Source organism: Cucurbita maxima, unplaced genomic scaffold (assembly GCF_002738345.1).
Source record: "Cucurbita maxima cultivar Rimu unplaced genomic scaffold, Cmax_1.0 Cma_Scf00053, whole genome shotgun sequence".
NCBI classification, from domain to species: Eukaryota; Viridiplantae; Streptophyta; class Magnoliopsida; order Cucurbitales; family Cucurbitaceae; genus Cucurbita; species Cucurbita maxima.
Genome location: NW_019272069.1, coordinates 10,658 through 24,689, shown reverse-complemented (window position 1 = coordinate 24,689; position 14,032 = coordinate 10,658). Strand labels below are relative to the sequence as shown.

At 42.2% G+C, this 14,032-nt stretch overlaps 21 non-coding genes across 21 annotated transcripts; all 21 read right to left on the bottom strand.

Annotated features, from left to right (window-relative positions):
• Positions 1 to 2,188: 2,188 nt before the first annotated feature.
• Positions 2,189 to 2,261, bottom strand: TRNAK-CUU. Its single transcript has one exon. It is a non-coding gene; the product is annotated as a tRNA-Lys (tRNA).
• A 1,262-nt stretch (positions 2,262 to 3,523) lies between these two features.
• Positions 3,524 to 3,596, bottom strand: TRNAK-CUU. Its single transcript has one exon. It is a non-coding gene; the product is annotated as a tRNA-Lys (tRNA).
• Positions 3,597 to 4,032: 436 nt separating this feature from the next.
• On the bottom strand, positions 4,033 to 4,105 carry TRNAK-CUU. Its single transcript has one exon. It is a non-coding gene; the product is annotated as a tRNA-Lys (tRNA).
• A 162-nt stretch (positions 4,106 to 4,267) lies between these two features.
• TRNAK-CUU lies at positions 4,268 to 4,340 on the bottom strand. Its single transcript has one exon. It is a non-coding gene; the product is annotated as a tRNA-Lys (tRNA).
• A 59-nt stretch (positions 4,341 to 4,399) lies between these two features.
• Positions 4,400 to 4,472, bottom strand: TRNAK-CUU. Its single transcript has one exon. It is a non-coding gene; the product is annotated as a tRNA-Lys (tRNA).
• A 173-nt stretch (positions 4,473 to 4,645) lies between these two features.
• On the bottom strand, positions 4,646 to 4,718 carry TRNAK-CUU. Its single transcript has one exon. It is a non-coding gene; the product is annotated as a tRNA-Lys (tRNA).
• A 627-nt stretch (positions 4,719 to 5,345) lies between these two features.
• TRNAK-CUU lies at positions 5,346 to 5,418 on the bottom strand. The gene has a single exon. It is a non-coding gene; the product is annotated as a tRNA-Lys (tRNA).
• Positions 5,419 to 6,743: 1,325 nt separating this feature from the next.
• TRNAK-CUU lies at positions 6,744 to 6,816 on the bottom strand. Its single transcript has one exon. It is a non-coding gene; the product is annotated as a tRNA-Lys (tRNA).
• A 417-nt stretch (positions 6,817 to 7,233) lies between these two features.
• On the bottom strand, positions 7,234 to 7,306 carry TRNAK-CUU. Its single transcript has one exon. It is a non-coding gene; the product is annotated as a tRNA-Lys (tRNA).
• Positions 7,307 to 7,880: 574 nt separating this feature from the next.
• On the bottom strand, positions 7,881 to 7,953 carry TRNAK-CUU. Its single transcript has one exon. It is a non-coding gene; the product is annotated as a tRNA-Lys (tRNA).
• A 711-nt stretch (positions 7,954 to 8,664) lies between these two features.
• TRNAK-CUU lies at positions 8,665 to 8,737 on the bottom strand. The gene has a single exon. It is a non-coding gene; the product is annotated as a tRNA-Lys (tRNA).
• A 726-nt stretch (positions 8,738 to 9,463) lies between these two features.
• On the bottom strand, positions 9,464 to 9,536 carry TRNAK-CUU. Its single transcript has one exon. It is a non-coding gene; the product is annotated as a tRNA-Lys (tRNA).
• A 698-nt stretch (positions 9,537 to 10,234) lies between these two features.
• Positions 10,235 to 10,307, bottom strand: TRNAK-CUU. The gene has a single exon. It is a non-coding gene; the product is annotated as a tRNA-Lys (tRNA).
• Positions 10,308 to 10,586: 279 nt separating this feature from the next.
• On the bottom strand, positions 10,587 to 10,658 carry TRNAK-CUU. The gene has a single exon. It is a non-coding gene; the product is annotated as a tRNA-Lys (tRNA).
• A 223-nt stretch (positions 10,659 to 10,881) lies between these two features.
• Positions 10,882 to 10,954, bottom strand: TRNAK-CUU. Its single transcript has one exon. It is a non-coding gene; the product is annotated as a tRNA-Lys (tRNA).
• A 223-nt stretch (positions 10,955 to 11,177) lies between these two features.
• Positions 11,178 to 11,250, bottom strand: TRNAK-CUU. Its single transcript has one exon. It is a non-coding gene; the product is annotated as a tRNA-Lys (tRNA).
• Positions 11,251 to 11,542: 292 nt separating this feature from the next.
• Positions 11,543 to 11,615, bottom strand: TRNAK-CUU. Its single transcript has one exon. It is a non-coding gene; the product is annotated as a tRNA-Lys (tRNA).
• Positions 11,616 to 11,778: 163 nt separating this feature from the next.
• Positions 11,779 to 11,851, bottom strand: TRNAK-CUU. Its single transcript has one exon. It is a non-coding gene; the product is annotated as a tRNA-Lys (tRNA).
• Positions 11,852 to 12,177: 326 nt separating this feature from the next.
• Positions 12,178 to 12,250, bottom strand: TRNAK-CUU. Its single transcript has one exon. It is a non-coding gene; the product is annotated as a tRNA-Lys (tRNA).
• Positions 12,251 to 12,897: 647 nt separating this feature from the next.
• Positions 12,898 to 12,970, bottom strand: TRNAK-CUU. The gene has a single exon. It is a non-coding gene; the product is annotated as a tRNA-Lys (tRNA).
• Positions 12,971 to 13,120: 150 nt separating this feature from the next.
• TRNAK-CUU lies at positions 13,121 to 13,193 on the bottom strand. Its single transcript has one exon. It is a non-coding gene; the product is annotated as a tRNA-Lys (tRNA).
• Between the last annotated feature and the right edge of the window lie 839 nt (positions 13,194 to 14,032).

Here is a 14,032-nt window from a genome sequence, read left to right as displayed (position 1 = left end):
TTATGTCGGGTCAACCTCGCCAACTCAAATATAAGATTACAACTCCACCCAACCTAACTCTACCCTACCTTTATTTGACCTTTGTAATCGAAATTAGTGATACGTTCTAACTTATAAATATTTAATATTTGAGTTTTATGAGACTTTAATTATTAATGTGTAGGGTGAATATATAATTTTTTTAAATAATTAAAAAATAACTACTCAACAACTTTATCGGGCTCATCCCAAAAAGAGAGGGTTGGATTGTAAACTTTGTTCTAGTTGCTCGGGTCACCAACCTAATCGACCTAACATTTCAAGTTTATCCAAAATATTTTTTCAATCCAACCTTATCCATATACATCATTACTTAAAAAAAAAAAAATTGAAAGATTGTCGGAGAATAGATATTTAGGAAGAAAGGTGAGGGGGGCTGAAAGACAAGGGAAGAGGTTAAAACCGGAAATAAAAACAACGAACTAATGGAACCATAGGAAGCGAACAAGAATGTAGCTACCTAATCTTGGTGGAACTTTTAAAATGCCGACAATGACCTTCACGCTTAATCTTGCTAATGTTTTAACTAGTTGAGTTATGCTTGTATTTTAAAAATGATTGAAAAAAACATGATTTAGTATTACTTTGACATAAACTCGTGAATCTCACACTTGTCAATATACTCGAGTTAATAAGATCGATTAATTTTTTTTTTATCATTTTCAAAATTTAAAGACTAATTTGAAAACTATAGTTTTAATTTTTAAAATTGGATTAAAAATTGAAGTGTATATATATATATATATTCTAAAAAACTAAGTATAATTTAAAAAAAAAATTATAAAGAAAATTAATATCAATTTATCTTATTAGGGTGAATTTAGTTATTATGTTGGTAGTTGATATATACATATAATAAAAATTATCTTATTTTTTATGGAAATTAATAAAAATATCTTATATTTTATATTTTATTTAAGAAAATATTTCTAATTTTATAAATTTTTTTATTAATATTCTTAAATTTTAAAATAAATTTAAAATAAATTTTAAACTTTTAAATTAATTTTAAAAATATTCTTTATTTTTTAATTTTGTTTAAAAAATACAGTAAAATTTTAACCAGTTAAACTAAAAAAAACTTAAAAAATATCTTTTAATTTTTTTTTTTAAAATTTTTAAAATATCTTATATCAATACCCCATTTCAAAAATACTCAACTTTTCAAAGGAGCGTGAAAACATTTGTAGATAATCTATGAAAGGTTGATAAACGATTTTTATGTATATATTAATAACAATAATTTTTTAAAATTCTTTTTAAATTTTATGGATATTTTTTAAAATAGTAAAAATATTTTAGAAAAATATATATATATTAAAATTTATATATTTTAAATTTTAAGCCTTGCACTCTCTACCAAGAGAGCTAAGAAGAGCCTACACACTCGGTTATATCTTTGTAATTTGAGTTAATCAACCACCATGGGGTTTCGAACCCATGACTACAAGGTTTTGTAGATTGAGTGACCCAATTTAGTAATAACTCGCCCACCATGGGTTTGACTACAAAAGTTAAGAGCTTTGCCTTTACAAACAATTAGGGCAATGGAGTTCGAACTCATGACCTTTAAGGTTAAAAACCTTACGCTCTACCAACTGAGCTAGATGAGCATACACAAGGGGTACCAACCCTTTGACATCTTATCGAGTGGGTCACTCTTCTCTGAGAGTTGGAGAAAATCGCCAACAATGCTTGAACCTAGGACCACAATTTTAAGACATAATAGGTACAATCGGATTTGGAGTGTGATTCACGTATCAACTCTTCTCTATTATAAAAAAACAAAAAACCATGACCACAAGATTAAGAGACTTAGATCTCTACCAACCGAGATAGACAGGCCTACATGATAAGTAGGCCCCTTGTCAAGTGACCAAATTAGTGTTTCTTCGTTAATGTCTCTTACCAAATAAACAATAGCAACTCTTTTCTATTATAAACAATTAGAGCAAATTGCCCACCATGGGGCTCAAACCCATGACCAGGTTGAGAGCCTTGCGCTCTACCAACTGAGCTAGATGAGCCTACACAATAAGTACAACCCCTTTGACATCTTGTCGAGTGACCCAATTATTGTTTCTTCGTTAATGTCTCTTCAATAATAAACAATAGTAACTCTTCTCTATTAAAAATAATTAGAGCAAATCACCCACCATGGGGCTCAAACCCATGAACACAAGGTTAAGAGCCTTGTGCTTTACCCACTAAGCTAGACAGGCCTACACAAAAGGTACAACCCTTTGACATCAATGACCCAAGAGTGACCTAATTAGTAACTCTTCTCTATTAAAAAAACAATTATAGCAAATCGCCCACCATGGGATTCGAACCTATGACCACAAGGTTAAGAGCACAACACTAATTAGTAACTCTTCTCTATTAAAAAAAACAATTATAGCAAATCGCCCACCATGGGGCTCGAGAACCCATACCCACAAAGTTAAGAGCCTTGTGCTCTACCTAGGTACCCCTTTGACATCTTGTCGAGTGATCCAAGAGTGACCTAATTAGTAATTCTCCTCTATTAAAAACAATTATAGCAAATCACCCACCATGGGGCTCGAACCCATCATACATACACAATAGGTACCCTTTGACATCTTGTCAAGTGACCTAATTAGTAATTCTCCTCTATTAAAAACAATTATAGAAAATCGCCCACCATGAGGCTCGAGCACCCATGAATACAAGGTTAAGAGCCTTGCGTTGTACCAACTGAGCTAGACGGGCACTCTTCTCTGTTAAAAAAATAATTTGAAACCAAGATCACAAGGTTAAGAGCCGTGCACTCTACCAACTAAGCTAGACTGACATACACAATAGATACAACAACAACACAATCGAGCCCCTACATACACAATAGATACAACAACAACACAATCGAGCCCCAAAGGGGCTGTACACCTAGGACTATACCAAATCGCCCCATGACCACAAGGTTAAGAGCCTTGCGCTCTACCAACTGAGCTAGACGGGCATACACAATTAAAAACAATTTGAACCCATGACCACAAGGTTAAGAGCACTAAGCGTTGTGAAATTAAAAACAGGCATACACAATACACTAAGGGTTGTGACCCAATTAGAAATTAAAAACAGGCATACACAATACGCTTAGAGCTCGAACCTATTGACCACGGGGTTAAGAGCCTTGCGCTCTACCAACTGAGCTGGGCATACACAATATGTTGAGTTACCCAAGAGTGAAACTAAATATTTGAAAACAATTAAAGCAAATTGCCCACTATGGGATTCGAACCAATGACGCCAACTGAGCTAGACGAGCATACACAATAGGTACCACCCTTTGACATCTTGTCGAGTGACCCAAGAGTGACGCCCACTGCCCCATGTGACCCACATGGTTAAGAGTCTTGCACTCTACCAACTGAGCTAGACGAGCATACACAATCGGTAACACAACACAACTCTTTGCGCTTTACAAACAAAACGAGCTGGACGCCTAAAGACTATACCAAATCGCCCACCATGGGGTTCGAACCCATGACCACAAGGTTAAGAGCCTTGCGCTCTACCAACTAAGCTAGACAGGCATACAAAATAAGTACAACCCTTTGACATCTTGTCGAGTTACCCAAGAGTGACTTATTTAGTAATTCTTCTTTATTATGGGACTTAAACCCATGACCACAAGGTTAAGAGCCTCGCGCTCTACCAATTGAGCTAAACGGGCATACACAATAGGTACAACCCTTTGACATCTTGTCGAGTGACCCAAGAGTGACCTAATTAAAAATTAAAAAACAATTATAGCAAATCGCCCACCGCCCCATGGTTATAAGAGCCTTGCACTCTACCACAACTAAGCTAGACGGGCATACACAATAGGTAAACACAACACAACCCCCTTTTATGCTTTACCAAAGGAGCTGTGTACACCCTAGGACTATACCAAATTGCCCCAACCCCCTTTTATGCTTTACCAAAGGAGCTGTGTACACCTAGGACTATACCAAATTGCCCCACCATTGGGTTCCATGGGGTTCGAACCCCTGACCACAAGGTTAAGAGCCTTGCGCTCTACCAACTAAGCTAGACGAGCATACACAATTAAAAACAATTTTAACCCATGACCACAAGGTTAAGAGCCTTGCACTCTACCACCTAAACTAGACGGGCATACACAATTAGGTACAACCCTTTGACATCTTGTCGAGTGACCCAAGAGTGGCCTAATTAGAAATTAAAAACAATTATAAGAAATCACCCACCATGGGGTTTGATCTCATAACCACAAGGTTAAGAGCCTTGCACTCTACCAACTGAGATAGACGGGCATACACAATAGGTAGCACAAAACAAATCGCCCACCATGGGGTTCGGGACTATACCAAATCGCCCAACATGGGGTTCGAACCCATGACCACAAGGTTAAGAGCCTTGCGCTCTACCAACTGAGCTAGACGGGCATACACAACGTGTACAACCCTTTGACATCTTGTCGAGTGACCCAAGAGTAACCTAATTAAAAATTAGAAACAATTATAGCAAATCGTCCACCGCCCCATGACCACATGGTTAAGAGCCTTGCACTCCCTTTGCGCTTTACCAAAGGAGCTATACATTTAAGACTATACAAAATCACCCACCATGGGGTTCGAACCCATGACCACAAGGTTAAGAGCCTTGCGCTCTACCAACTGAGCTAGACGGGCATACACAATTAAAAATAATTTGAACCCATGACCACAAGGTTAAGAGCCTTGCACTCTACCAACTAAGCTAGACGGGCATACACAATAGGTACAACCCTTTGACATCTTGTTGAGTGACCCAAGAGTGGCCTAATTAGAAAAATTAAAAACAATTATAACAAATCACCCACCATGGGGTTCATCAATCCCATAACCACAAGGTTAAGAGCCTTGCACTCTACCAACTGAGCTAGACGGGCATACACAATGGGCACAACCCTTTGCACTTTACCAACTGAGCTAGACGCCTGGGGCTCGAACCTATGACCACAAGGATAAGAGCCTTGCGCTCTACCAACTGAGCTAGACGGGCATACACAATATGTTCAACCCTTTGACATCTTAAGAGCCTTGCGCTCTACCAACTGAGCTAGACGGGCATACACAATATGTTCAACCCTTTGACATCTTGTCGAGTGACCCAAGAGTGACCTAATTAAAAATTAAAAACAATTATAGAAAATCGCCCACCGCCCCATGACCACATGGTTAAGAGCCTTGCACTCTACCAACTGAGATAGACGAGCATACACAATAGGTGGTTGCGCTTTTACCAAAGGAGCTATAACATCTAGGACTATACAGAATCGCCCACCATGGGGTTTGAACCCATGACCACAAGGTTAAGAGCCTTGCGCTCTACCAACTGAGCTAGACGGGCATACACAATTAAAAACAATTTGAACCCATGACCACAAGGTTAAGAGCCTTGCACACTACCAACTAAGCTAGACGGGCATACACAATAGGTACAACCCTTTGACATCTTGTCGAGTGACCCAAGAGTGGCCTAAATTAGAAAAATTAAAAACAATTATAACAAATCACCCACCATGAGGTTCACAATCCCATAACCACAAGGTTAAGAGCCTTGCACTCTACCAACTGAGCTAGACGGGCATACACAATTAAAAACAATTTGAACCCATGACCACAAGGTTAAGAGCCTTGCACACTACCAACTAAGCTAGACGGGCATACACAATAGGTACAACCCTTTGACATCTTGTCGAGTGACCCAAGAGTGGCCTAAATTAGAAAAATTAAAAACAATTATAACAAATCACCCACCATGGGGTTCGATCCCATAACCACAAGGTTAACTGAGCTAGACAGGCATACACAATAGGCACAACCCTTTGCACTTTACCAACTGAGCTAGACGCCTGGGGCTCGAACCTATGACCACAAGGTTAAGAGCCTTGCGCTCTACCAACTAAGCTAGACGGGCATACACAATTGGTAAACACAACACAACCCCCTTTTATGCTTTACCAAAGGAGCTGTGCACCGCCCCATGGTTATAAGAGCCTTGCACTCTACCAACTAATCTAGACGGGCATACACAATAGGTAAACACAACACAACCCCCTTTTATGCTTTACCAAAGGAGCTGTGTACACCTAGGACTATACCAAATTGCCCCAACCCCCTTTTATGCTTTACCAAAGGAGCTGTGTACACCTAGGACTATACCAAATTGCCCCACCATTGGGTTCCATGGGGTCGAACCCCTTACCACAAGGTTAAGAGCCTTGCGCTCTACCAACTAAGCTAGACGAGCATACACAATTAAAAACAATTTTAAACCATGATCACAAGGTTAAGAGCCTTGCACTCTACCACCTAAACTAGACGGGCATACACAATAGGTACAACCCTTTGACATCTTGTCGAGTGACCCAAGAGTGGCCTAATTAGAAATTAAAAACAATTATAAGAAATCACCCACCATGGGGTTCGATCCCATAACCACAAGGTTAAAAAAGCCTTGCACTCTACCAACTGAGCTAGACGGGCATACACAATAGGCACAACCCTTTGCACTTTACCAAATGAGCTAGACGCCTGGGGCTCGAACCTATGACCACAAGGTTAAGAGCCTTGCACTCTACCAACTAAGATAGACGGGCATACACAATAGGTAGCACAAAACAACCCTTTGCGCTTTACCAAAGGAGCTATACAACTAGGACTATACCAAATCGCCCACCATGGGGTTCGAACCCATGACCACAAGGTTAAGAGCCTTGCGCTCTACCAACTGAGCTAGACGGGCATACACAATTAAAAACAATTTGAACCCATGACCACAAGGTTAAGAGCCTTGCACTCTACCAACTAAGCTAGACGGGCATACACAATAGGTACAACCCTTTGACATCTTGTCGAGTGACCCAAGAGTGGCCTAATTAGAAAAATTAAAAACAATTATAACAAATCACCCACCATGAGGTTCACAATCCCATAACCACAAGGTTAAAAAAGCCTTGCACTCTACCAACTGAGCTAGACGGGCATACACAACCCTTTGCACTTTACCAACTGAGCTAGACGCCTGGGGCTCGAACCTATGACCACAAGGTTAAGAGCCTTGCACTCTACCAACTGAGATAGACGAGCATACACAATAGGTAGCACAAAACAACCCTTTGCGCTTTACCAAAGGAGCTATACAACTAGGACTATACCAAACCGCCCACCATGGGGTTCGAACCCATGACCACAAGGTTAAGAGCCTTGCGCTCTACCAACTGAGCTAGACGGGCATACACAATTAAAAACAATTTGAACCCATGACCACAAGGTTAAGAGCCTTGCACTCTACCAACTAAGCTAGACGGGCATACACAATAGGTACAACCCTTTGACATCTTGTCGAGTGACCCAAGAGTGGTCTAATTAGAAAAATTAAAAACAATTATAACAAATCACCCACCATGAGGTTCACAATCCCATAACCACAAGGTTAAGAGCCTTGCACTCTACCAACTGAGCTAGACGGGCATACACAATAGGCACAACCCTTTGCACTTTACCAACTGAGCTAGACGCCTGGGGCTCGAACCTATGACCACAAGGTTAAGAGCCTTGCGCTCTACCAACTGAGCTAGACGGGCATACACAATATGTTCAACCCTTTGACATCTTGTCGAGTGACCCAAGAGTGACCTAATTAAAAATTAAAAACAATTATATAGCAAATCGCCCACCGCCCCATGACCACATGGTTAAGAGCCTTGCACTCTACCAACTGAGATAGACGGGCATACACAATAGGTAACACAAAACAACCCTTTGCGCTTTACCAAAGGAGCTATAACATCTAGGACTATACCAAATCGCCCACCATGGGGTTCGAACCCATGACCACAAGGTTAAGAGCCTTGCGCTCTACCAACTGAGCTAGACGGGCATACACAATTAAAAACAATTTGAACCCATGACCACAAGGTTAAGAGCCTTGCACACTACCAACTAAGCTAGACGGGCATACACAATAGGTACAACCCTTTGACATCTTGTCGAGTGACCCAAGAGTGGCCTAATTAGAAAAATTAAAAAGAATTATAACAAATCACCCACCATGGGGTTCGATCCCATAACCACAAGGTTAAGAGTCTTGCACTCTACCAGGTGGGGTTCGATCCAATAACCAAGAGTGGCCTAATTAGAAAAATTAAAAAGAATTATAACAAATCACCCACCATGGGGTTCGATCCCATAACCACAAGGTTAAGAGTCTTGCACTCTACCAGGTGGGGTTCGATCCAATAACCACAAGGTTAAGAGTCTTGCACTCTACTGAGCTAGACACTTTACCAACTCAGCTAGACGCCTGGGGCTCGAACCTATGACCACAAGGTTAAGAGCCTTGCGCTCTACCAACTGAGCTAGACGGGCATACACAATATGTTCAACCCTTTGACATCTTGTCGAGTGACCCAAGAGTGACCTAATTAAAAATTAAAAACAATTATATAGCAAATCGCCCACCGCCCCATGACCACATGGTTAAGAGCCTTGCACTCTACCAACTGAGATAGACGGGCATACACAATAGGTAACACAAAACAACCCTTTGCGCTTTACCAAAGGAGCTATAACATCTAGGACTATACCAAATCGCCCACCATGGGGTTCGAACCCATGACCACAAGGTTAAGAGCCTTGCGCTCTACCAACTGAGCTAGACGGGCATACACAATTAAAAACAATTTGAACCCATGACCACAAGGTTAAGAGCCTTGCACACTACCAACTAAGCTAGACGGGCATACACAATAGGTACAACCCTTTGACATCTTGTCGAGTGACCCAAGAGTGGCCTAATTAGAAAAATTAAAAAGAATTATAACAAATCACCCACCATGGGGTTCGATCCCATAACCACAAGGTTAAGAGTCTTGCACTCTACCAGGTGGGGTTCGATCCAATAACCAAGAGTGGCCTAATTAGAAAAATTAAAAAGAATTATAACAAATCACCCACCATGGGGTTCGATCCCATAACCACAAGGTTAAGAGTCTTGCACTCTACCAGGTGGGGTTCGATCCAATAACCAAGAGTGGCCTAATTAGAAAAATTAAAAAGAATTATAACAAATCACCCACCATGGGGTTCGATCCCATAACCACAAGGTTAAGAGTCTTGCACTCTACCAGGTGGGGTTCGATCCAATAACCACAAGGTTAAGAGTCTTGCACTCTACTGAGCTAGACACTTTACCAACTCAGCTAGACGCCTGGGGCTCGAACCTATGACCACAAGGTTAAGAGCCTTGTGCTCTACCAACTGAGCTAGACGGGCATACACAATATGTAACACAAAACAACCCTTTACCAACTGGGCATACACAATAGGTAACACAAAACAACCGTTTGCGCTTTACCAAAGGAGCTATAACATCTAGGACTACAGCAAATCGCCCACCATGGGGTTTGAACCCATGACCACAAGGTTAAGAGCCTTGCGCTCTACCAACTAAGCTAGACGGGCATACACAATTAAAAACAATTTGAACCCATGACCACAAGGTTAAGAGCCTTGCACACTACCAACTAAGCTAGACGGGCATACACAATTAAAAACAATTTGAACCCATGACCACAAGGTTAAGAGCCTTGCACACTACCAACTAAGCTAGACGGGCATACACAATAGGTACAACCCTTTGACATCTTGTCGAGTGACCCAAGAGTGGCCTAATTAGAAAAATTAAAAACAATTATAACAAATCGCCCACCGCCACATGGTTAAGAGCCTTGCACTCTACCAACTGAGCAAGACAGGCATACACAATAGGCACAACCCTTTGCACTTTACCAACTCAGCTAGACGCCTGGGGCTCGAACCTATGACCACAAGGTTAAGAGCCTTGTGCTCTACCAACTGAGCTAGACGGGCATACACAATATGTTCAACCCTTTGACATCTTGTCGAGTGACCGCTCTACCAACTGAGCTAGACGGGCATACACAATATGTTCAACCCTTTGACATCTTGTCGAGTGACCCAAGAGTGACCTAATTAAAAATTAAAAACAATTATATAGCAAATCGCCCACCGCCCCATGACCACATGGTTAAGAGCCTTGCACTCTACCAACTGAGATAGACGGGCATACACAATAGGTAACACAAAACAACCCTTTGCGCTTTACCAAAGGAGCTATAACATCTAGGACTATACCAAATCGCCCACCATGGGGTTCGAACCCATGACCACAAGGTTAAGAGCCTTGCGCTCTACCAACTGAGCTAGACGGGCATACACAATTAAAAACAATTTGAACCCATGACCACAAGGTTAAGAGCCTTGCACACTACCAACTAAGCTAGACAGGCATACACAATAGGTACAACCCTTTGACATCTTGTCGAGTGACCCAAGAGTGGCCTAATTAGAAAAATTAAAAACAATTATAACAAATCACCCACCATGGGGTTCACAATCCCATAACCACAAGGTTAAGAGCCTTGCACTCTACCAACTGAGCTAGACGGGCATACACAATAGGCACAACCCTTTGCACTTTACCAACTGAGCTAGACGCCTGGGGCTCGAACCCATGACCACAAGGTTAAGAGCCTTGCGCTCTACCAACTGAGCTAGACGGGCATACACAATATGTTCAACCCTTTGACATCTTGTCGAGTGACCCAAGAGTGACCTAATTAAAAATTAAAAACAATTATATAGCAAATCGCCCACCGCCCCATGACCACATGGTTAAGAGCCTTGCACTCTACCAACTGAGATAGACGGGCATACACAATAGGTAACACAAAACAACCCTTTGCGCTTTACCAAAGGAACTATAACATCTAGGACTATACCAAATCGCCCACCATGGGGTTCGAACCCATGACCACAAGGTTAAGAGCCTTGCGCTCTACCAACTGAGCTAGACGGGCATACACAATATGTTCAACCCTTTGACATCTTGTCGAGTGACCCAAGAGTGACCTAATTAAAAATTAAAAACAATTATATAGCAAATCGCCCACCGCCCCATGACCACATGGTTAAGAGCCTTGCACTCTACCAACTGAGATAGACGGGCATACACAATAGGTAACACAAAACAACCCTTTGCGCTTTACCAAAGGAACTATAACATCTAGGACTATACCAAATCGCCCACCATGAGGTTCGAACCCATGACCACAAGGTTAAGAGCCTTGCGCTCTACCAACTGAGCTAGACGGGCATACACAATTAAAAACAATTTGAACCCATGACCACAAGGTTAAGAGCCTTGCACACTACCAACTAAGCTAGACAGGCATACACAATAGGTACAACCCTTTGACATCTTGTCGAGTGACCCAAGAGTGGCCTAATTAGAAAAATTAAAAACAATTATAACAAATCGCCCACCGCCACATGGTTAAGAGCCTTGCACTCTACCAACTGAGATAGACGGGCATACACAATAGGTAGCACAAAACAACCCTTTGGGCTTTACCAAAGGAGCTATACATCTAGGACTATACCAAATCGCCCCACCATGGGGTTCGAACCCATGACCACAAGGTTAAGAGCCTTGCGCTCTACCAACTGAGCTAGACGGGTATACACAATTAAAAACAATTTGAACCCATGACCACAAGGTTAAGAGCCTTGCACTCTACCAACTAAGCTAGACGGGCATACACAATAGGTACAACCCTTTGACATCTTGTCGAGTGACCCAAGAGTGGCCTAATTAGAAAAATTAAAAACAATTATAACAAATCACCCACCATGGGGTTCAATCCCATAACCACAAGGTTAAGAGCCTTGCACTCTACCAACTGAGCTAGACGGGCATACACAATAGGCACAACCCTTTGCACTTTACCAACTGAGCCTGGGGCTCGAACCTATGATCACAAGGTTAAGAGCCTTGCGCTCTACCAACTGAGCTAGACAAGCATACACAATATGTACAACCCTTTGACATCTTGTCGAGTGACCCAAGAGTGACCTAATTAAAAATTAAAAACAATTATAGCAAATCGCCCACCGCCCCATGACCACATGGTTAAGAGCCTTGCACTCTACCAACTGAGATAGACGGGCATACACAATAGGTAACACAAAACAACCCTTTACGCTTTACCAAAGGAGCTATACATCTAGGACTACACCAAATCGCCCACCATGGGGTTCGAACCCATGACCACAAGGTTAAGAGCCTTGCGCTCTACCAACTGAGCTAGACGGGCATACACAATTAAAAACAATTTGAACCCATGACCACAAGGTTAAGAGCCTTGCACTCTACCAACTAAGCTAGACGGGCATACACAATAGGTACAACCCTTTGACATCTTGTCGAGTGACCCAAGAGTGGCCTAATTAGAAAAATTAAAAACAATTATAACAAATCACCCACCATGGGGTTCACAATCCCATAACCACAAGGTTAAGAGCCTTGCACTCTACCAACTGAGCTAGACGGGCATACACAATAGGCACAACAACCCTTTGCACTTTACCAACTGAGCTAGACGCCTGGGGCTCGAACCTATGACCACAAGGTTAAGAGCCCCCTTTGCACTTTACCAACTGAGCTAGACGCCTGGGGCTCGAACCTATGACCACAAGGTTAAGAGCCTTGCGCTCTACCAACTGAGCTAGACGGGCATACACAATATGTTCAACCCTTTGACATCTTATCGAGTGACCCAAGAGTGACCTAATTAAAAATTCAAAACAATTATAGCAAATCGCCCACCGCCCCATGACCAGAACCACATGGTTAAGAGCCTTGCACTCTACCAACTGAGATAGACGGGCATACACAATAGGTAACACAAAACAACCCTTTGCGCTTTACCAAAGGAGCTATACATCTAGGACTACACCAAATCGCCCACCATGGGGTTCGAACCCATGACCACAAGGTTAAGAGCCTTGCGCTCTACCAACTGAGCTAGACGGGCATACACAATTAAAAACAATTTGAACCCATGACCACAAGGTTAAGAGCCTTGCACTCTACCAACTGAGATAGACGGGCATACACAATAGGTAACACAAAACAACCCTTTGCGCTTTACCAAAGGAGCTATACATCTAGGACTACACCAAATCGCCCACCATGGGGTTCGAACCCATGACCACAAGGTTAAGAGCCTTGCACTCTACCAACTGAGCTAGACGGGTGACACAATCGAACTTTTAAAGGCATCGGACTAGCGATTGTGCGGCACTCACTTTCCAACGACAAGTGAGCTAAGCCAATTTGTACTTGCGTCGCCTACGGCCAAGCGACGTATGATCGAGCCTCTAGCCTCGGTTTTAAAAGAAGGTTTTGGAAAACGAGGGTCGAGAGAGATTTTAGAAAGAGAGATTTTTGAAAGAGACGTTATATAAGCAAGCAAGAGAGAGATAACAACGGCTTAGCATATATAACCTTGGGTAGGGAGAAGTTGACAACTAGTCATATCCCCCTATAGTACATTTTGAGGCATTTCATGTCTGGCAGGCCTAGACATGATATTTTTGAGGCGTCATACGCCCTAGAACTACAAAAGTAAAACACTAGAATGAAAAGACATGACAAGGGTTTGGCTTGCCATAGGCATGCGGCCATGGGCAACACGCCCTGGACGAGCATGACCGTGACATCCTCCCTCACTTAATTGGTTGACGACCCCGTCAACCGACTACTTTCAAACCTAGCGATGTGGGTGGCGGCGGATTTCAGGTCTTCGGCGCGTTCCCAGCTGGTTTCCTCTGTAGGGAGATTCTTCCATTTGACAAGGAATTCACGAATCGTCCGTACAGGTCGTCCTATCTTCCTAACCCTGTCGGCGAGGATCTCCTCTACTTCTTTTGTTTCTTTTTGCCTCAGATCGATGCTCGGTCTTGTGGTTGCATTTCGTTGGTCGTCTTCTGGGTCAGGGTGGTATGGCTTCAAGTTGCTCACATGGATTACTGGGTGGATTTTCATCCATGTGGGGAGTGCAACTCGGTAGGAGGTAGTCCCGATCTTTTTAAGG